At 45.0% G+C, this 22,250-nt stretch overlaps 1 long non-coding RNA gene across 1 annotated transcript; it reads left to right on the forward strand.

The window, feature by feature from the left end:
* On the forward strand, positions 6,969 to 7,774 carry LOC110433412. The gene is made up of 2 exons (XR_002450825.1): positions 6,969 to 7,194; positions 7,621 to 7,774. It is a non-coding gene; the product is annotated as an uncharacterized LOC110433412 (long non-coding RNA).

A 22,250-nucleotide genomic window follows, 5' to 3' on the forward strand; every position in this document is an offset into this window, starting at 1 on the left:
ACTCAGATGATTTGCTCGCACAACAAAATCTTTCATGACTATGAAAATAGCCACCATGAGCGCCTTGATCCTCTTGCCACAATTCACAGATAGCCTCATCAAACATCTACAAAGAGTACTTGATCAATAATAAAACTCACATGTGCAAAGGTACTATCTCTGAAAAAAATTACAAGTCTTTTGGCCAGTTAAAACTTGTACATTACAACTGTTATTTATTTGAAGAACATGAGAGTCTAAATATGATTAGCAGTTCAATGCACATGTTTAGTAGAGTCTAAATGTGATTAGCAGCATGCACTGACCTCAATCGACAGGAGCAGAGGTTCAGCAACGGTGTAGAGAAACATGAGAATTGGATCCTAGCTAGACCGTGCAACTACAAGCCAATAAATTTGCAAGCCTTCAACTACATACAGACAATGTGCCAAAGAAGTGCAGGACTGATACTTAATACTCACCCAAACTGAGAGCAGTGCTGCCACATGGTCCTCTGGAATTTGTTCATGCCTTAAAGCTTGAGAGCAGTGTTGCCACTTGCTTGCATATCTGAATGGTTGAGGTTTAAGAAAACAGAATCAGTAGTAAGAAATAGAAATCATGAATCACAATGACAATCTTGCAATCTATTTCCAAATATATGTACAAATAATGCACACTGCACAGCAAGTCATTTATATTTAATATTTCTATGACAACATTCGGTGAATCACCACTAAATCCTTATCAGTGCAGGACATCTATTTCAACACATTTTGAATCCATATATTTTATTTTGAATAACAGTTAATATACTTCTAGAAGTGTTAGGTGAATTAAGATGCAGTATTGCAGAAATGCAGCTACAAAATAAAATTCAGTGCCTAATTCTCTTGAGAGATTTCCTTTGACATCTTGGGGTGGAAACTCATTTCAGCAAATAGTTTTGCAAAGCACTTGATTTAGCAAGGTGAAGAATAGCTAATTCATGATTTTGGCATTTATTTCTATATTCGCTTCAAGGTCCATAAACTATTTAAAAGGGATCTGCCTAACGCAAGTCTATTAACAAAATTCAATCCACATACATACTGCATGAAAACCAAACAAGTTTTGCACACACAAGCATACACCCCGGTTTAGACCAATTTAGATCCGTTCTCAATACAGATAGCCCAATAGATTAAATTAGGGTACAAGTGCTTAGTTTTGCACAAAAGGAAGGAAAGAGAAAGGACATGCATACCTGTTCTTGTGGATGCTCGTTGCTGTAGATCCACACGTCCAAGTGTCAAGGCAGAGCAAGCACGGTGGCGGGGCACGTCCGGCGACGGCGGACTTGGGGCCATGCTTGGATGGATGGTGGCACGCCTTGGGGTCGCACATGGACGACCGACGGTTGTGCTCGGACCAACAGATCTGGACACCGGGCTGAGAAATAAGGGCGCCAGAGAGAAGGGGAGGAGCGCCAAGGGGCAGCGACCGGCGGGGAGAGTGCCGGATGCGACGGTGGTGACCTGTGGGGGAGGAGCAGGGAAGAGCGGCGGCCGGATGCGGAGGCGTGTTGGGAAGAAGAGTAGGGAGAGCGACGCTGTGAGGGATAGAGAGAGAGAGAATACGGTGAGGGAGTCGGGCCTCAGGCGTGAAGGTGTGAGAACGATGGGGATGGTAGGACCTGTCGATGAGTAGTCCACTTTCTCTTTGTTTTTAATTTTTTCTATTTATGATTTCTTTAATTACTTGGCTTTTCTAGAGTCGGACGTGAAGATCTTTTCTTATTAATTTTGTTGATGCATCTATGATTTGTGTTAATGACTACCTAACACCTAGGTTGTTATAATTCATTTGATTCTAAATATTAGTTGTAACTTTACGGTTAGGAGACACCTCTTGGATACTGTCGTGGGTTCGTTTACATGACAGTATATAAATGGGTTGTTCAACCATGCGTAGCCTCCTATGGTTTAAGCACTCAAAACACAAGGGATTTATCTTTATTTAGGTGTATAAGCCCTACATCCAACATTGGTATTCTTCATATTAGGAATGCTCAATCGAGTTCTTACAATCGAGGGATCAAGGGAGAGAGAGAGAGATGTAGGGTTATGCTACACTGCTGTTCTAGGGTTTCAGTGGCTTCGTGCGACGATTGGGTTCCGTCTATCGTGGGGTGCTCCTTAGCTATTCTAGGGTTTGATCCTTTGCATGTTGACCAACACTGAGCCGTTGAAGTGGTTACGGGGGCCTTGACCCTAGGGGGATCGCCCTTGCCCTATGGGCCCCCTCCTCTAGAGGGAGGCTTGGTCCACCTGTCATGTGGCACTTTTTGGTGGGTTAGATCGATTGGTGATGTGAAGGATTATGTTTGTGAGCCCTTTGATCCTCGTGAAATGCACATGTGTCGTCTAGAGAAAGCACATATTGCTCTAAGGGTTGAGAGTGCTTTAGAAATGTGTTTCCTTGGGTTATATCTAGATTGGGGGCAAGTGGGCCCACCAATGGGGTTGGCCGACACCACCAAGGGTGGCCTAACCCTAGGGGGTGGCTCCCATGGCCCAACTTTGCTTCATTCATAGAAACACTCCATGTACATGAGGAATTTTGTTATTTGAATAAAATATGTTCATGCAATGCTCATTTCCTTTTATTTTGAGGTATGTTGATGGTATTCTCACGGTGTAGAAATGTGTCAAAACAAATGTCAACAACTATTGTTCCCATGCACAAACTATAGTGTACAATATGAAGCTACAATGCTTGGACATAACAAAATAGGACTTGAGCCAAATGAGGACAATTTTCAAGATAGAATAGATTATCAAGTAGTTTCTTGTTTGATCGAAAATAGTATGAAGCAAGACAAACTAAATCTGCCAAGTACCTAGCATCCATAAGGGTAATGGGAAAACATTTTAGGGTTACAACAAAGAGCATTCCTAGGATAGACAACAATGAAGTTGAAGATCTAGCAAAATCAGGAGGATAGAAGCTACCAGTCCCACTAGATGTATTATATGAGATATTTGGGCATCTAATTGTAAAATTGATGACAAACTAGTAAATTCTATCAGCGCAATCAAGTAAATTACAAAACCTAAGGCAACTCAGAATTGAAAACAATGCTACAAAATCATCAACAATAACCTTGTTTGTATGCTCGCCCCTACAAAATCATCAACCCTAAAACCTTGGTGTTACCATCTTGTTGGGTGCTGTTTAAACTCTTTGTTTAATGAAAGAAATACATGTCTGTTGATGTGCTCTAAAAAAACAAATAGTATCAGGTCGAGCCCACTCTCATGGTTGCATGGTTGTATGTGGAATCGTAGATTAGGATGTGGCCATATCATAAATGCACATGATGCATGTGGGCTAGGGAACCACATTGCCAGCACTGGACATGGATGTTTGGCAAAAGAGGGAACATTAATTAGCCGATTTAAATGTTGTTTAGTCGCACGTTGCTAGTCCTGGATGAGTTAGGTTAGAACAACATATGGCTTCCAAAGTCAATTCACCAATTCTAGAATTAGGCCTTTTTATGTGAAGTGAGAACAAATCCAGTTGTGTAGAGACTAGAGTGAGTGATCACACCTACGTGAACTGGATTTGAATTGTTTGGACTCTAGGGTGTAACATGATCTAGAGTCCAAATGGCTTGGACCCAATCACAGGCTTTGTCGATAATATGACGCATGTGATGATTTTGTTAATCTTAAAAAAAATTATCGGCTTTTGAAGTTGCTCATAGATATATTTGTATATGTGCATTTTTAGAGGTAAAGTGTGTATACATTTGTGAGAGTTGTCCATATTGCGACAAAAGAAAAAAAATGCATAAACACGCCGAGGCCGGTAGCCATATCCAGATCATCTGCCGCTAAAGGAAATGCATGCGTCGCTTTTGGACATATCCAAATCGATCCGCCCAATTTGAGTCCACACGAATCCAGGTTAATCTTGTGGTACAATGTAGTTCATGCACACTCGTTTTCGTGAAAAAAAATAAATAAGCATGCCTGACCAGTAGGCTTTTGAATCGATCCTGATTCATGCAGATCAGATGCACTGTAGGTCAGCGGATATGAAGCCTCGCTGGCCCCGACTGAGAATGTATGACGGCAGATAAACTACCACCTCCGTCCCCAAAGATATAATTTTAGCTCTGGAGTGAGTCAAAATTTAATCTTAACAAAACATGTCATCGATATTTATGACTATAAATAGATACATTATAAAAATATATTTTATGATAAATTTAATTATATAATATCATAAATAATATTGTTTTTTGGCAGAAATTAGTAAAAATTAAGATAGATTGAACCAGTAGAAAACTAGAAATCTAGACTTATATTTTGGCATCATCAGCTAGGATGCTGTACTTTGGAGGTGTCTCCAAAGTGCAGCATATATACGCCAACAACACCTATAAAATAAAGAGAGCGCGCTCAACAGATTGTATATCATATATGTCAAATTCCAGCAAGTCATGCCCGCGGGCACAGGCAGCAGCGCCTAATGGGGACTTCAGGAGAAAGAATAAGGAAAATATAATAATAAGAACAAGAAATAGATTAAAACAAAAATTAACAGATGAGCTGAGCCCCATTGCTGTCAATATGTCTGATTCCACTTTTTGGTGTCTTCAACTAAACATAAAATATGGATCATCCTGTCTTGGCCTCGACCAAATCCTAGATCTGGTAATCTCATTTCTAAAAATTGAAACATCTATCCTATTTTGCTTTGTCTCCTAAACTAAATACTTATACAACTATAAAAAGAACGAAAGCAGGGGGCGTCCAGATTCCATAGCGAAATTGTACCATATATCCATGCATGTGTGTCCATTCAATGTACGGAGCACGAGAGTCACCACCGATCGATGATCGTCGACCGACGACCTATCGTCTTGTCTGAAAATTGGTATTGAGGTAACACCGTGAGCAAGAAAGCTGCTGCGCATCCATGAGGATCTTGATTATTGGATCCTCGGATCCTTGCGCGTTTTGCTACGGCCTACAGATAGTCAGATATGCTGCTATCGTGTTACTGTCAGATATTCGTACTCCTTTGCTGTCGGCTTACTAATCGACGACGAAACAAGCTACTTATACTTCTGCATGCATGCAAGTCATAGCTAAACTGATGCACACACAGCTAGCTCACAATTAATAGCTAGTCTGTCATGATGAATGACTTGTGGTATATATGTGGGCTGTGGCTTAGTGTTTATACACATCTTCCTCATCTCACTTTGTATATAGACCTGTTTTATACTTTACAACATGGCAATTAGTGTAAAAAAAGTTGATATTCCAGTCCATCATCATACCGAAGAAAGAAAACAGGCGACTCCATCTTGACCTGGACCGGTTTCGTAGAAGTTAAAGCTAGGTCAAGATCCATGCATGCGCTGCCCAGCTCATGTTCTTGGACTAGAGATACGCGTATCCATCTAGATCTTGACTTGTCTACTCTGCATCTCCTCCAAAGATCGAGGGCGGTGAGAACGAATCTCTGAAAAGATCGATCCGGTCAGGACATGCATGAACCTTCCTCTCTTGAAGCATTCGGTCTTTGCCTGCATTTGATCCGGTCTATATGAATCTACTATTAGTAACAGTTCTAAAACAAGGCGTACTATAGTAAGGCCGAGAACGCACTCCAAGGACTCAGGTTCACTTTATTTCCTGGAACTAGCAATCGAGAATCGGCCTGGTCTTCTGAAAGGTAAGATATGTTCGTGGATTCTTCGTCTTCTCCAATAATGACCGAGGGTCGATCCGAGGCGGTAAAGAACGAATCTCTCGAAATATCATGCATTCACTAATCAGGACTACTGCCATATAAACTTTCCCTAGGCCTCATCATGGAACGACCTCACTGACTCTATGAATCCATAAATTATAGTGTTTAGATCAACTTGGATATTATTTTACCTCATCATTTTTTTGATGCCTTAATACTTTAAGTATAAGTTGTAGTATTTGAACTTAAGCACAAAGATCACACCTCACACCACACGCACGTACACATGCACATCTTGACGGGCACGGCACCTTTGATTATTGTAGAGCATCTATGCTTGAGGCTGCAAAAAAATGATGAAAAACCCTGGTGCGAAAACCTGGTAGCTTGTGAAAGGTTCACATTTTACCTCATCATTACTTTAAGGCAGAAGTGTTTCAGATCATATATAGAACTAAAAACTAGGGTGATATATGTTTGGTTCAGCCTTAGCTTGGAGTGGCAACGCCGCTAATGAAACCATGGGATCTGTTGTAAGACAAAGCATCATTTTCTTTTGGTTTGCTTTTTGTAACGCTTAGATAGAGTCAGCAGTGTAATTGGTTAACGCTCAGAGTTGCATGGTATATGTATATATGGCCCGTATGTATAGTTCTCCGCCGCTACTGATTATGTTGTTGGCCCAACCCAAACGCGAAGTAATGTGATCGTCTATTAACACTGTGAAACAATAACGGAGCAAATATGATGAACCAAACAAGCAATAAGGACGAACAGCCAACAATTCAGGTCAGTACTTACATGCATATGCAATGGAAGGCTAGCTAGAACCTTACTATGCTCATAGCCAGGGGCAGGGAAGAGGTCGTGCGTGTGTTTATAAGGCAGAAATGAGTGTCAGCAATGGTACAACAGGTGCGAGTGTGCGACTACGTACCTAGAGCCGCAGGCCTAGACACAATCACACAGCCCACAATCATGCAGCCCATTAGTGCTATGGTCCAATTGCCAAGCTCCCAGTCCCAGCAGACGAGAACCCAGGAGGGCGAGATCACGGATCAAGCAAACCGAGTCCTGTGTCGCGATCGCGACCAGTTCTGCGGTTCTGCGTCGCCGTTGGACGATCTGCATGACGATACCTCCGCGTTTCCCTTGACTCCTAATCCCAAATTTCCCTATATAAGCACCAAGCGATCTCGCGCTCAAGAAGTCGTTCATCAAGAGGGACAGAGCGCGCGAGCGAGGGCGGCCGCCGCGCAACGTCGCAAGGAGAGCCCAATGATCGACGCGGCCACGCTCCATCCGATCACGCAATCAAGATCACGCTGATCGGAGCTTCCACTGTCGACTTAGGCGTGGGCGATCGAGCGTGGCGTCCACGGACCCGTGAGACCATCCGTTATAGAGAGATCAGATCCAGGCGCCGTCAAGCTGAAGGCTTCATGCATGTCTCCAGCAGAGGTATGGGAATTTTTCTTTTATATATGTCATTTGATCTTGTCTAATCTCGCTAGTAATTGCTACTCCCTCCGTCCCTGAAAGCTTCAACTCCTAGAATCCGTGTCATCAAACTTTTTTAACTTTGACTGACTTTATAGAAAAGAGCATCAATATCTATTATATAAAATGAGTATCTTATGAAAATATATTCCATGATAAATCTAATGGTATTAATTTGGTACTATAAATCTTATCGTTTTTTTCTATAAATTTAGTCAAAGTTTTAAAAAATTGACTTAGGACAACTTTAGAAGTTGCAGCTTTTAGGGACAGAGGGAGTAATTGGTTAGAGTTATTTCTTCTTTCTAGATGTTTGAATGTTGTCGTTTGGTCTTGTCTAATCTCGCTAGTAATTGCTAATTGGTTAGAGTTATTTCTTCTTTCTAGATGTTTGAATGTTGCAAAGATATGTCATAAACATTCGGCTGGTGCTAAGAGAAGAAAACGAAAACGAGTCATCATATACAGGTTCTAAGTCTCTGGGCATTTTTTATTGGTCGCTATTAAACTTATTCAATTAAGAACATATCATTGTGAATTATATTGTTTTGCAAAATTAGATAAAACATCGATGTACATTTGTATGTATATATATATATGGGTCTAATTAATATTCGGTACCCGAGCATCCCCGTGGCCAATCCCTCGCTAATCCCGAGCGTCGGACACTAGCCGAGCCGCGTCGCTAATCCCTCACTGCCCCCGCCCGTATCCAAGCACCCACACGCATGAGACCAACCCTTTCCACATTCCTGGGCGAAGAAACCATTGATCAGTCCCGCCGGAGGAGACCGGCCGAGGAGACCGCCAGAGGAAGCAGCGGACCTGCCCGGACACATGACGCTCGGAGGTGCAGACCCGCCCAGACGCGCGAGGAGACCGCCGGCTCGGACGCACAATGCTCGAAGCAGCGGACCTACCCGGACGCGCGACGCTCGGAGGCGTGGTCTTGCCCGGACGCGCAAGGAGACCGCCTAGATGCGCGAGGAGCAAATTTGGATATGGACAGGTAGATGAGCAAATTTGGATATCGAAAGAGGTTGGGCATTGGTTGATGTGTAAATTTGTTTTTACTTGTAAATTTATATTCTAATGGACTTAGAAACCTAATTTTGTGTAAGCTTGGTGCCTCCTGAAAAAGCTAAGCCTAAGAGCAGGAACAAGACAGAGTCAGAGAATACAACAATAACCCTTAGGGCATTGGGAGAGAAATTGGGCACGAGAAAGTGCACACCTTGTGGGCACTAGCTACACATAATGCGCGAACATGCCTCAGCTTGGAACATAATAGAATGATGCTTGAAGCAAAGAAGAATAAGAGGAAGACCACTAGGTGCAAAAAATAAGGAAAGCTGGAACAGGTTACTGATCGCAACGAGGAGGACCATATAGTTTTGAAACGACAGAAGGTAGTTAAAGGAAACACATATAGTGATCAGGATAGTGATAGCGAGGGAGAGAATGAAGAGGAGGCAGGAAGTGAGTAAAACAAAGTGACTGGCTATAGGGGCCATCCAACAATAGTGTATTACTGAAGAAAACAATATGCATGACCATTTATGTATCATTTATAACTAATTATGATATTGCACCCTTAAAATTACATTCATGACCATTTATCTATTATCGCTTAAAACTAAATACATGAATGAGTATTTCACCATGCAAAATCGTGTAGTCCACAACCATCTTTGATCGAATACATATATTCTTTTTTACCATGCCTATTTTTGGTACTCCACAACTGGATTTGCCACCCCCGTGAGGCGGTGATGATGACTTTGGCGGGGCAATAGGAGGACGGTGCCGGTGGCCACAACATTTTCCTTTAAATACAACGAGACCGTTATTGCTCATTTTTTGTTTCTTTGACTATTTTTTGATTCTTAGTTGTTGCCTCTTCTCCTTCCTCCTCTACCTCATCCTGCATGATGTTATTGACCACATAATATTATGGCTAAAAACCTTTGTATAATATTCCCTTTAAATAAATAAAGTCTTGAGGTTCGCCACTATCCTTGGTAATCTCACCCTTGGTTGAGCCATTCCGTGCCAAGAGTGGTGGCAACTCGCCATCGACCAAGCATAGATCCTTATAAATTTGTACTCCGTGCTAGTATCGCCAGTCAAATACCTGTTGTTTGTGTCTGATTTGAAACTAGTATATTCATGATAAAAGTCACACCAAAAACAAAAAACGATCCATGGAAGGTATTACCTTTGCATCATTTCCCTTAATTTCGTCCTTCCTAGATTTCTTCCTTGATCCCTCCATAGGTATTACCTTTGCATCATTTCCCTTAATTTTGTCCTTCCCAGATTTCTTCCTTGATCCCTCCATATCACATTACATGTAGTACTAATGACTGACAAGAAAGTAAATCATTAACTCTATTTAAAAACTCTTTGTAACGACGTGTTTCCACTCACGCCGCTGGTACGGAAGCATGCAGCGGCACAGGACAAGATGAAGCTACTTTACAAGCGCATAGAGCGGCACAGCGCATGCAGCGGCTCAGGACGAGTTCCCACTCGTGCCGTAGCTATGAGCACATGCAGCGGATCAGGACGAGTTCCCCCTCATGTCGTTCGCACGAGCGCATGCAACAGCTCAAGACGAGTTCTTACTCGTGACGTAGCTACAAGTGCATGCGGTGGATTCGGACGAGTTCCCACTCGTGCCGTTCGTACGAGCGCATGCAGTGGATCAGGATGAGTTCAGCATGTCTGAACTGTATTACTTTACTGACATGACATTTGTTTACACCGTGAAGCCCATAGCTCATATTAGAGCACAAACATGTCTATTATTTGAAACACAAGTCTGTTATGCACACCAATTTTGATTCATGTGTTTACACAAAGCTGCCTAGCTCCATATGCATCTTCATTGGAGAGTCACAATTTCTTGGCTCATTGACTTCGTTTCATCTCCCCATTTATAAGATCTTCATCTTCATGACTCATTTGAAATCCTGCAATTAAGATACAAATTTACCCCAGGTTTCAACAAATTTGTTATATATTAATATTCGGATTGATAATGAACTTACCGTTTGCATCCGTGTTTGCATCATCGTTGGCTTGGAACCCATCGAAGGAAGTAAACTTATCTGCTTCCTGCATGCATTTCGTAAAAAAAATAGACTTACTTAATTCCTTGACGATTGTTATGGCTTTTCCAAGGAGCATCCTTGCATTCAAATTCTTCATGCTTGAATCACCCTTCTCTCGGTAAGGCTCTTCTTTTTTCCTTTATGACTCTCACTTCTGCTTGCCATGTTGCTTCTCATTTCTGGTTTTGTCAAATGAAGAGTTGCACCGACAAATATATTATGGTGTAACCTGTACATGCAGTCATTGAGACTTATTTACTATTATAAGGACACCATTACTTGTCACACCCACATTGCGACTACAGGCATGCAACAACAAATGATCAGTGTGACCATTCACATAGCCATGCAGCGGCACATGACCAAGCGTGCTCAGGAGCACACACAGTGGCAAAGCATCAACCGACAAATGACCAGCGTGACCATTTGCACGCCCATGCAGTGGCACAGGACCAAGCCATGCTCATGAGCGCACACAGCAGCAAAGCATCAAGCAGCACCACATCTCTAGAACCCATGCAAAGACGTATACCAAGCACAAGGTAGCTATATCTATGTATATCTCCCTCGTTAAATTATAGTAGTCCTGTTTATTTCTAGATCTCATTTGTATCTCACTTTGACGCTAGAAAATTTGTTTATTTCATCCACAAAACCAAACATGCCTAAGCCCCCCAGTCTGTATGGCGAGCCATACTGGGACTTCTATCAGAACCGGTGGGCATTACATGAACATGGAGCTAGGGATACGATGTCAACCAATTCAAGGTACACTAAGAAAACTCGCAAAAAATTATTTAGCGAACCACCTAAGAAGTAGGTGGATCCTTCTAGCGTGGAGGATAATATCAACCCTCTTGTCGCTCCCATCGAGAAAAAAGAAGATCCTCCAGTCGTTGTCAAGAAAAACAACATACCCATAAGGATCGGCAATGATACTTATGATGACAGTAGTGATGAGGATTTACCGATGCCTGAAGAATCAGATTTATCTACTAGCAGCGAAGATGAAGGTCAAGGATCGAATGAAATTTAGGGTCCCGTTCACAAAGAACCTAACGATGACTCACATGAGATGGCGACACATCTAAACCTAAAGCCAAGAAGAAGCTGCTTTTCTAGTTCATTCAGAAAGGATCAAGATGCCCAAGAGGGGGGTGTGAATTGGGCTTTTCTAAAAATTTAAGCAACCTATAAGCTCCAATTCAACCCCTTGTGCCTAGGTGTGTTCTAGAGAGCTACCAGATAAAAGTTTTGCAACCTAGTTCCAATCCTATTCTAGAATGACAATTCTAGGAATGTAAAATGCTAGAGAGTAAAGGATGAGAGCAAGAAGGAATGCGGCGATGTTTTGCCGAGGTATCGGAGAGTCGCCACTCTTCACTAGTCCTCGTTGGAGCACCCACGCAAGGGCCTTGCTCCCCCTTGGTCCGTGCAAGGACCAAATGCTCTCTATGGGCTGATTCTTCAACACTCCGTCATGGTGAATCGCTCAAAACTGCCCACAAGCTTGACACGAGCCACCCACAAGAACTTCGGGCGGTCTTCGTGCCTCAAATCACAACCGAACCATCTAGGTGATGGCGATCACCAAGAGTAACAAGCGAATAACTCTCATTTGACCCAAACAAGGCACTAGAGCGTGGTGGATGCACACTTGAACTCTTGGAACTCAACTAGAGAAGGATTCACTTAAGAAAACACTCAATTCTCAATCCTGTCTAGGCTCTTGCTTCTCTCTTGCACCACAAGGTGTTTCTCAGCTGATCAAATGGGCAAGAGACCTCTCATGGACGAGGTGAAGGAGTATAAATACTCCCCATCAAGTCCAAGGGCCGGCCACCTAAATTCCTCAGAAAACACGAGCACCGGATGCGCTCAATGTTGCATCGGGCGTGCTCCTCAGAGCGTCCGGTGCCCCATTAATGACTAACTGTACTTGCACCTACCATGCATCGGACGCACCCACAGTGAGTCCGTTGACTCACCTAGACCGCGTCTGGTGAGAGGGCAAGCAACAATACTCTCTAGGTAAGGGACCGGACGCACCACGATGGGTCCGCTGCCCGCGTCCGGTGCGAGATCAAAGTGCAGACCTCCCTAGGTATGGGACCGGACGCACCCCGGCAAGTCCAGTGCGTGCGTTCGGTGCCTAAACCTAGGCACCCAGACTCGCTGACTCAAGTCAGCACCACCAGACGAGCTCACAGAGCGTCCGGTACTAGCGTTCGGTGCCTGTTTCGGCACCTAAACTTCGTCAAAACGCAATCTTTCCAAAATGAAGTTTGTTTCTCTTGATCTAAGTACTTTTTCAGAGCTGCCTAGTGCTAGGTTTACCAAGTGTGCACCACACCTAAACCTAATTCCTTGCCTAGGTCAAGCTACCCGCTCAATGCCCCCCTTAATAGTACGGTCAAAGAAAAAACAAAGTCCTAAACTCCTCTAAGTGCCCTTCTTCACCATATGTCACCTAGACCTAGTTTAGTCCCGACGATGTCCAACCATCCTTTGAAAACTGAAACAATTTCCACCATTAAGTCGGCATGAACGATCTAGTCCGTCGATCACCATTACCATGACCTAACATAAAAGACTTTGCCTCTGCAAAACACACGTTAGTCATAGTAATCAACATTGTCATTAATCACCGAAACTCATTAGGGGCCTAGATGCTTTCAATCTCCCCTTTTGTGGTGATTGATGACAACAACCTCAAGTATGTTTGAAGTGAGGTTTTCAAATGACTTGGTTTCTATAAGCATGTGACAATAAGATCAAAAGGGATTAGTTATGCTTATATCAACCAAGTCTAATATCCTGCATTCAAATATATGAGATGTGTACAACAGGATACAACAACATAAGGCTCATAAGATATCGGAGTAAGAACGCGGAAGCAATACAATATGAGCCAAACACATGACAAGGATATATCATCATAAAGCATAAGTCATGTCTCACAACCATAACACAAAGTATCTCACAAAACAAAGTATCTCACAAATGCATGAAATAAACATGATGCATGAAGTGTAGCACACAAGAGAATCAAAAGACCCACTCACTAGCTCCCCCTAAGACTAACATACTCTCCCTCTCCCCCTTTGGCATCAAGCGCCAAAAACCTAAGAAGCTGAAGGTGGAGGTGGAGCAGAGGAGTCATGGGGCACTGCCTCAATCTGAGCTGTATCATCATCTATGCCATCTCCGGTGGACTAAGAAGAAACCGTTTGACCTTGTGAAGGTGCACGTGCTGGTGAAGCAGTCTGGGTCGGCTTGATGTGCTCCGTAGCTATCTGTGTCGCTACATGAGTCTCAAGACCTATGGAAAAAGCTGGCACGGACTCAGTGGCTTAGAGGAAGGAGCAAGCTGCTCAGACAAAGCCACAAACGACGACAGACACTGTGTAGTGGTGACTGGCAGAGTAAAAGCTGTAGGAGCCTACTGTGGAGAAGGAGTAGGCATGCCAATTAGAGCACTATACGAAAACGACAAGTCATGCCCCGCTGAAGAATCCACAACCAGCTGAGAGGCAAAGGCGGACTGCGGAGTGAAGCCTAAGTGCATAGGAGTGAACTGAGGCGTCTGCTCAAAGCTAGAAGAGATAGCAGCCTGAGATACCTGGTGCTACGGAGTGGTGAACGGCTGGCTGTGAGCAGAAAGCTGAAGAGGAGATTGTGACTGACTCTGAAGCCCACTGGTTGTACACCTGGAGTCGGTGGCCAGATGAGGGATGTGCCTAGAAGCTGCACCTATGGAAGAGTAATCCCTATCGCTGCCATGAGTACTGCCATCAGAGCTGTCTATTGGGCCTAGAAAGCTAGCTACTGCTCCTAGAAAGAGAGTAGCTATCTCTGAAGCTCGTCCTGCCTGGCCTACATGGCTGCATTGACAGTAGCCTGCTCCCTGTCATGTCGTGCCTGCTCCTCAGCTGCCCTCTGCTGGTCGACTCTCATGCCCTCAAGAATAGCAAGCAGGGCTGGGTCAGTAGCAGAAGAGAAACCTCCAGTCTCGTGGTCGTGCTGCCTCGGAGGAAGATCTAGAATAGGAAGCTGATAATCATCATCAGAACTATCAGTAGCAAAGTCAAACTCCTCCTTGACCTCTGCATCAGCCACTGAACCTATAGCCACGTCCTACTCCTCCTCTATCTCTGGGACTGCTCCTGAACTGCGTGTAGCTCTTGGAGAAGCTGGTGGAGCTCTGCCACGTGGTGCCAGAGGTGGTGCTGGAGCTTGGAGGTCCACGTGAGTCCTCATCTGTCTAGGGTCGTAGTGGGGAAACACTGTCACTATCTCACTCAGCTCCCTCTGAATATGGGGTGGAAGAGGATCTACCCGAGCACGAAGAATGAGATAGGTCAACCAGTGAGCATATGGCAACTGACAACAACCCCTGAAGCCCTCAGCAATAGTATCCTCAATCTCAGACACAATCAAGTCAAACTCCCTCTAAGCTACTAAGTGTGCAATCAGCCACTGTTGGATCCGAGTAAATCCGTCATAATAGCCAAGCCTCGGCAAAAGAGTCTTCCTCATCATAAAGTCTAAGATACGAGCTAGATGAGTAAGACCTCCAACTAACTGACTTGATCCCTCTGAGAAAGGCTGGTGAAAGCACGGAGAGATAAAATCCACTGGAGGAAGCTCACCACCATGGGGACGACGTGGAGGCTCGTAACCGGCATAGCAAAGCTCATGGATTTTGGTGTCATAAGCAGTCAGACCCTAAGTCTCTCTGGCACGCTAAGCTGTCACTTTGTAGCTAGTGTCTGCCAGTGCGTAGTGGATGTAGCTATGATCAGGTGTAACCCACACTGAAGCATAGAACTCACATACCCACTCCTCCACGTAGGTGCCTGGCAAAGCAAGGAGCCCAGCAAGCCCTGGTAGGTAGCTCAAATAAGGCCTGATATCCTGTCTAACGACATTGCCCAACACCTCAAGGTCCAGAACCCTCTGCTCTCTGAACTGAGCCTGAACGTGGACATATGCCATGTACATGTCCTCCTGTACCACTATGTAAAATCTGGCATGTGCCCTCTGATCCCAGGTAGCTAGAAACCAAGTAGGGAACGATGCAAACCTCAGCTCCTGGATCTCACGAGTAGGTGCTCTGGTGTAGTCCTTGTGAATCTGGGCTAGTGATAGAGCTGGAGTTGGTGTGGAGCGAGTAGTTGTAGACGACTGACGCTACATACCAGACCTAGAGGCAGCCTGGGTACGAGCGCGAGTCGACCTACGGAGGGGCTGCTCCTCTAGCAGAGTCTCTATCTCTGCATGTCCCTCTGCCTCTGTTGTGCCTCTGTCTCTGCCTCCTCTTGGCCTAGATCTCTCACATCTATACTGACCTGACAGCCTCCAAGCATGATAGTGCCAGGTGGAGACCCATGCAGCTGCTTTGCCTGAAGGACTGCACGCCTCTAAGCGGCCATGAGCTCGGATCTAATCCGAAGTGAGCCCGAACGACCACCCGCCTCTACTGCTGCTACTGCCACTGCTCTAGCAACATCTTCCTCACAGTCGCTAGCCTTCCTCTTCTTGGCTAGCACCTTCCCCTTGCCCTTCTCTGCAGCTGTGAAGCGACGGGGTCTGTCATCTCCCCCATCACCCCCAGGAGTGCCACCACTGCCACCTGTCGGACCACAAACGTTCTTGCAACACGCCATTGCAAGAACTCTCAAACACAATCTGACACACTGCCCAAAGCTGGTGAACTGACACTCGAGAGGCTTGGTCTCAATCCATACTCGCGAGCTTGGCCCCGAGTTCGACTGACACTGTCAAACTGCCAAATTGAGACTCAACCGCTACAAGAGATGAAGTAGATAGGGTGTACATAAGCAAACATAATAGCTAGAGGAGAGAAACCCTAAGGAAGCAAGCAGTAGATAAGAAACAGGACGAGAACGGCTTACAACCTGCGACGAGACGCGTTCCGGATGATAGGATTAGATCGGAAGCCACCGGAGAACACAGATCGACACGTCAAGGCACTTCACAAGAGAAACGAACAAGAACATCGTGAAAAATGGCGTCCCAATCCGTTCAGGCATAAGAACAAACACCTTGAGTGCAGGGTAAACAAACTCACCCCCAAAACCTAATCCACGCGAGGGGGGAACTCCTGGGTGCAAAGGATGTAGAAGAGGCTTGGAAGGAGATCTGGCACGAGGGAGGCGAAGAACGCCGGAGAAAACAAGGATCCACGGTGGTGGAGGAGATTTCGGCGGTTAGGGTTTAGTCTCTGTTCGTCGAGTTCACGGTGGAGAAGAAAGAAAACAGAGAGAGAAAAGGATGCGGGGCACGGGTTATATCCAGCGTTCGTTGGGGCACCAGACGTGCTTAAGTTGGCACCGGACGCGTGCGCAAAGAGCACCAAAACTGCGCGCGACCACCGGATGCAGGCCACCGGACGCTCGCCTAGCGTCTGGTGCTGCGAGTCAAATTGAATTTTAAAGCTCTAAACGAATTCAAATCAAAACGTTTTCAACTACAAAGTTGTATAACTTTTTAAGATCTACCAACTTTATTTTGTTCATTTCTTCATTTGGCAAAGTGAAAAGAATTTTGTTCACAAATTTTACATATCTCTCTTCTAGTTTATGAAACTACAAGAGAGATATATAATATTTGTGAAAACTATTAGAATCACCATGTCGGATGAACAAATGATCAAACAGCCAAAGTAAACTTTGTACATCTTAAGAAGTTATAAAATTTTGTATTTGGAAACTTTTTTCATTTGAGTTCATCTTGTCATGCAAAACTGCGTCTTTATTTGAAATTTTTAAAATTCAAAATTTACAAACGATTTTGGATAAAAAAAACTTCCTAAATAAACTTTTTAGATCTTGAAAAGTTATGAAACTTTGTAGTTGACTATTTTTTTATTTAAAATCATTTTTCATACAAAAACTACATTTGAATTTATCAAATTTGAAATTCAAATTTCGTAAATAACCTCGAATGGAGAAACTCACTTAATGAAAATTATAGATCACAAAAAGTTATAAAACTTTGTGGTTGACAACGTTTTAATTTGAAATCCTTTAGGGCCTCAAACAGTTAATTTATATATGATTTGGTATAATATATGAGGAACCAAAATGCCATACAGACACAAGTAACATTGGTGCAGTGGTTAGACAAGGAGACACGTGAGAGGGAGGTCATGAGTTTGAATCCCACCGGCTATATAGCTGTGAAATTTGCGTGAAAAAATACCACGACTTGTAAATTTGATGGAGATAGGCAGCCACCGGCCGTTGGGGGCCTTTCCCAGAAATTTCTTTTTCTATTTTTTCAGGTTTTTTTCATTTATATCGTTATCGAGTATCGTGGGCATTTGGTAAAGTCTTTTGTCGAATATCTGATATCCAGCACTCGGCAAAAGAGTCTTTTGTTGAATTAGAATCTGTCGATACCCTTTTGTCAAATGTAGGCACTCAGCAAAGGATTGATCTGCAGTTTGTTGTTTTTGTTGGTGCTTTTGTGATCTCGACATGGCTTTAGTCGCTACAACTTTAATTTTGTAATCACAACCTGATGCACTAACATTGATGGCATGCTTCGGTAGACTTAGATTACCGTGGATCCCTATGTTTGTATCAAATTCTCTTTGCTTAATGAAAACCACGGTATGAACACTAAAAAAGAGCCCCGCGCGGCGCTTCGAGAAGCACAACTGCTTGCTCACTACCCGTCCTCGATCTGTGGCATCTCCATGCGGCCACGACGACGTGCTATCTCGTCTCGTTAGCTGAGTAAAGGTTAGTGTCAATGTATAGTTTCATGGCATATTTATCAAAACTAAAAACTAGGTAACCGAGCTATATAAATTTTATAGAGTTGAAACTCCTCTCTCATTTAATAAAACTTCTTTATTTAATAACTCTGCTAAATCAATAATTTTACTTATGTGACATCATATTTAATGTGTATGAGACTCTCATGAAACATGCATTGAGACTAGCCTAAGGTCAGTCTCAATACATGTTTCATGAGAAGGTCATGCACATTAAATAGGGTACCACGTAAGCAAAATTGCTGACTTGGCAGGGTCATTAAATGAAAGAGTTTCATCAAATAAGAAAGGAGTTTCATTCCTATGAAACTCGTGTGGCTCGGTTAACTAGTTTATAGTAGTCTTGGTAACTGTACCATAAAACTATTGAGACTGGCTGAAGAGCAAGGTCAATAATAGAGCCAAGTGCTTGGCTATAAGCCAAGTGATTAGAGCCAAGTTATACCATAAGTTGTCTCATACTTGTCTCAAAATATCTTCTCTTTTCTATTCCTTCTCATAACACTTGTTATTTGGGCCTACCACTACCTATGCATCATTGCATCCATGACCAGCTTGGTATTTATATGAGAGCTAAGTTATCATCTCTCTCCTCATTTCTCTCCTCCCAATCAACATTAGTTTGGTTATAAACCCATTATTGTATTGCCTCTAATACCTCACTCGATCTCCTTCCCCGAAAATCTGGGGCTCAGCCAATCTCTCCTCTTCTCACCGGAGCAGCGAATGGGGTTTGGGGCCAGGGCCAGGGTCAGAACGGGGAGCCGACAGGGATAGCCGGATTATAATGGTCCTATGGGATGGGCCCGGCCGCTCAGTGACAGCGGAGGCCCTACATACAGTACGTGTACCACGTGGTAGAATTTGAAAGGCTGCTGGCTGGGTCGCGTGAGGCTAACTCCAACAGAGTTGGCAAACCAGGACGCGTACCCAAAATGCATCGTCTACAGTGTTTTTAGAGAAAAAAAACGCCTCCAACAAAGGACGCAAAGGGAGTACTCATTTTGCATAGCCAGCGATGCGGAACGCAAAAAAGCGTCTCCTCTCTCCTGCAGACGCATATCTCTGGCCTCTCTATCTCCTTCAACCGTTCGTGGACGAGGTCGGAGTGGAGGGAGAAGAGGAGGAGTGGGTCGAGCTCGGCCGACCGCAGTGGGAGCGCGCGGACGAAGATGGCATGGCGGGACCGCGACTCAGGCGGGGCTCCGGTGGGGCGGCTCGGGCGGCGTGCGACCGGCGGGGCACGACTAGCGCGGCGCGGCTCCGGCGAGGCGCCACTCCGGCAGGGCATGGCTCCGGCGGGGCACGACCAGCGCGGCGCGGCTCTGGCGGAGCGCGACTCCGGCGAGGCGCCACTCCGGCAGGGCACGGCTCCGGCGAGGGGCGCGGCTAGGCAGGCCCACAGACGGGGGCGCGACTCCGGCAAGGCGTGGCTCCGGCAGGGCGCGGCTCCCTCCTGCGGATGGAGTCGCCGGCGACCTCAGCTCGGTGCTCGGCGCTTCGACGAGGAGGAAGGCGGTGGGCGGTGGAGCGTCGCTGTGCTGTGTGTGTGGCTGGATTTGGGGCTTGGTTACAGGCTCTGTTGGAGAAGGACAAGATTTTAGGGTGTAGCCTTTTACTATGCACAACCTATACAGCCGAATGGGTCTTGCGTTTAGGTTGTCTATGTGGGAGACAGTTGATGTGGATGACACTGGCGAGTCTGACATAGGCCACCGGAGCACCGGCGTACCCTATCCGCCCAGGTGGGCCCGGTGGTCGATGCAGCAGCGCACGCGCGTGAATTCGGAGAGGCGTTTCCGTCGTGTGGGAAACGAGTCCGGACCCACTCTTCGTCGTCCATGCATGGCCACAAGGCCGTCCACGTCTGCAAGGCCGCACGCCCGCGCGTCCAGCCAGGATCGATACGGCGCTGGCCGGCCCAAGCCCAAATATCTGGTGGCATGGCGGTAAAAAGGCTGGTCGGCCTCTTCTGAAGGGCTTCGCGCGCGAAACAGTCTGGGAGAGAATTATACCTACAGCCTCCAAAGTTACATTCCTGTAGTGTCTTATTTGAATATCAACTTTAGGCCTTGTTTGGATGTTGTCGTATTTACTTTAGTGTAGATTGATGTGAATACGACTACATCCAAACAAGGCCTTAGCATTTGTGTCCCCCATGTAACGTGGCCTCGAAAGTTAACTCATGTTTTACCATTTGACATCAACTTGATAGAAGGGCAAAAAAGTAAAGTTCAAACCATATGAGCTGTTAACATCTCGCTTCTTCTCCCAGCGGCCACTACTACAGCAGGGCTTTCTAGTGGCCACACCCTTCTTTTCTAAAAATGGTTGCAAATGAACGGGCGCCAATAGAAATAAAAAGATGAATTCCGCGACCCAAACAGTCTATGTAAACATATTTATATATTCGGTTTTTTTATAAAATCTACCTGTGTAGATATTTATAGTTTCTACTAGCAGTTTAGTTATGCAGCTGTCTGAATAAACATATTTTACACAAACGGTTATTTTATAGAATCCATCTTTAGATATTCATAGTTTCTACGAGCACATCAGTATTTTTTTTGTTTGTGCAACAACGTGCTCTTTAATTGGGTGTGCATGCGTTCGTGCATGTGATGTGCACATCGAACAGGCCAGAACCCGTGGCGGCCGGCCGGCACCGCTAGGGTAGAAGGACACGTGTCCACTCGTGGCGTGCGCCCGCCACCTGCCGACGCGACGCGACGCGAAGAGGAGGAACCCAAACGCGCCATGCATGGCCGCCTGGACGCGAGAGCGCGCGCGGCGGGAGCATCGCGTCCATCATCCGTGTCGTCCCGTCAGGCCGTTACGTGTTGCGCCGGCCGGTCTTACATACATATATATATATATATGTCCATATCCATCCACCCGCGCGCGTACACGCGACGCACCCTTGCTGGTGCCTGCGGCGGCGGCGGCGGCGCCGGGCAAATCGCTGGCCGCGGTTCCGGTCGACGACGACGGCGATTAATTTCTTCGAGTTCGCCGCCCGGCCGTGGCCTCGCTGCACGTAATATTGCGGTTCATCGATCCACCCCAAACCGTACGTACGTCCTTCCCCCACGATCCATGTTTGTCCACAAGAAATAAAATGCATGCACCCGTTTTGTATCTAGTTGTGTTTACTTGTGTGTAGCTGCAGGGATATGGTTTTTACTGCTTCAGTTATGATCGTGTAAATTGTCACAAAACTAAAGATGGCATTTGCGGGCTCCAATACACCTCTTTTTCTTTTTCTTTTTCTTTTTCTTTTTTTTTAAAAAAAATGCACGAATCTCAAAGTAGCATGTCTTACCATCCAAGTCCAGCTCCTGACCCACGCGAGCTCTGCTCATCGGCGTCATTGTTTTTTTTTTTTTTTGACAAGTGTGGCATCATTGGTTAGACAGGCTCCTGCTTCTCCTCAGCATGCGAATTTGATTGCTGCTGGCTAGCTCCAGCATGCCGTGAGGTCACTGAGGTTCATATTGATCCATGCACGCACGCGCAGAAGTCAAGTTGCTTCTTGCATGCATTTGTCCACAATCCTTCCACGAGTACCGAGATACCTTTGCCCTCTGCTCTTAAGGGCATGTGCTCCTACTTTTTTTATTACTGGATTCGTATTAAAAAGTGTGTGAACACACATCTTAAAGTAAATTCGTTTTTGTACACTTCTCAGTGCGAATCCAGTGAGACACTTCCAACTGTTGCTCTTCCACGACGTCGGGAAGGAGCCGCGCTATGCCATACGTTAGCAGCAAAAGCGCAAGAGATCTCTTCCTAGGTCATATCGCTGCCAGTATCCTGGATGGTTCAGCCCCACGATTGTAATCCTGTAGATCTCTCCTAGTAGGGAGCTCGCCAGAAGTGCTTGTTTTGGATCAAACATTTCTACCTTAATAATTACAAAGATGCACAATTTTTTTTTTAAAAAAAGATCTGTGCAGTTTTAGAATGACGAGGAGCACTGGAGCTGGAGTAGTTCTCGATATGACATGACCAATGGATATCCAAAAACAATAGCGAAGTGGCATGGGTAATCAACACACAAATCTCATCAAGGCATCACAATTCACAAAACCTTA

This window comes from Sorghum bicolor, chromosome 3, assembly GCF_000003195.3.
Source record: "Sorghum bicolor cultivar BTx623 chromosome 3, Sorghum_bicolor_NCBIv3, whole genome shotgun sequence".
NCBI classification, from domain to species: Eukaryota; Viridiplantae; Streptophyta; class Magnoliopsida; order Poales; family Poaceae; genus Sorghum; species Sorghum bicolor.